The sequence below is a fragment of the Triticum urartu genome, chromosome 7A (assembly GCF_056163025.1).
Source record: "Triticum urartu cultivar PI428250 chromosome 7A, HENAU_Tu73, whole genome shotgun sequence".
NCBI classification, from domain to species: Eukaryota; Viridiplantae; Streptophyta; class Magnoliopsida; order Poales; family Poaceae; genus Triticum; species Triticum urartu.
In genome coordinates, this window is record NC_141879.1 from 17,622,364 (window position 1) to 17,623,615 (window position 1,252).

At 41.4% G+C, this 1,252-nt stretch overlaps 1 non-coding gene across 1 annotated transcript; it reads left to right on the plus strand.

Moving 5' to 3' along the window:
- Nucleotides 1–226: 226 nt before the first annotated feature.
- TRNAG-UCC (transfer RNA glycine (anticodon UCC)) lies at nucleotides 227–298 on the plus strand. Its single transcript has one exon. It is a non-coding gene; the product is annotated as a tRNA-Gly (tRNA).
- The last annotated feature ends 954 nt before the right edge of the window (nucleotides 299–1,252 follow it).

The following is a 1,252-nucleotide window of genomic DNA, read 5'->3' on the forward strand; positions in this document are numbered from 1 at the left end:
AAAATTAATCTGAAGCGGCGTGTCTGGCAAACCGAATGTGTTACTTGGACTTAACCAAACGCGTTGTTAGTAGATGAGGGCATCAAATAGATATCTGTTTTTGCTAAGTTTGTCCATGTGCATTCCGTGAGAACAAGCGCAAAAATGTTAGCTGACTCATACTAGGTAGTGTGAAAACAGCAACTTTTTTGATAAATATACTTTCATCCAAACTGCTAACAGCATTGCGTCTGTAGTCCAACGGTTAGGATAATTGCCTTCCAAGTAATAGACCCAGGTTTGACTCCCGGCAGACGCATTTTTTTCTAAGGTTCTGCCACTCGCTTGTGCCATTACATTGATTTTTTTATTATACATGGAAAGTTTTTTAGAGGACACTCTGATTTTATTCTATCCATACTTAATTGTCCGTGTGTTATAATTTTCTTTGTTTTTACATTATTGGCTGATGTAGATATGTCCTCTGATACATCCAACCGATTTTACATCATTGACTTATGTAGATCTGTCCTCTGATACATCCAACCGACCATTACAACTACAGGAACACAAACATCACCGACATCTCCGAAAAGTTTAACCAACAGGAGTCCAGAACCCACCATAAAAAATTGCTTTTTCCGTTCACTAGTAGAAAAAGGGTCAAACGTGAAGCACATTAGTGCCGGTTTGTATTTGAGCCGGCACTAATGTATACATTAGTGCCGGTTCCAACGGCTAGCCGGGCCGCTTTCATTAGTACCGGTTCGTGGCGAAACTTTAGCACCGGTTCGTGCCACGAACCAGTACTAATGAGAGTGGTGGCAGGATGTTGTCAGACTGGGGCCCCTCCAGCCCCTTTAGTACCGGTTCTTGGCACAAACCGGTACTAAAGGTCGTCCTACATAAACCCTTCGTCCACCCGAGCTCGCTCTGTTCTTCCCCTTTCCCCTCTCCTCTCTGTTCTTCCCCTCTTCCTCTTGAGCTCATCACACATTTTGCCCAAAATTTGTCAAGATTTGAAGGCCCCCATCCATTCAAATGATCACAAAGGTTAGCAACTTTGTCCTTTCATCTCTCATTGCTAGATTAGCTCTTGCAATGCTTTATATAGTGATTAATTTGTGAGTTTAGTAATTTGGGAGGATATATATATATATGTGCTAGTATTTGATTTATATGCAATTTGAGGTCAAAAATAACACTTAGTTTTCATATGTAGGTGTGGTTTACTTAGTGCCTTCTAAATCTCCGTCGTAACCACCGTCGATCG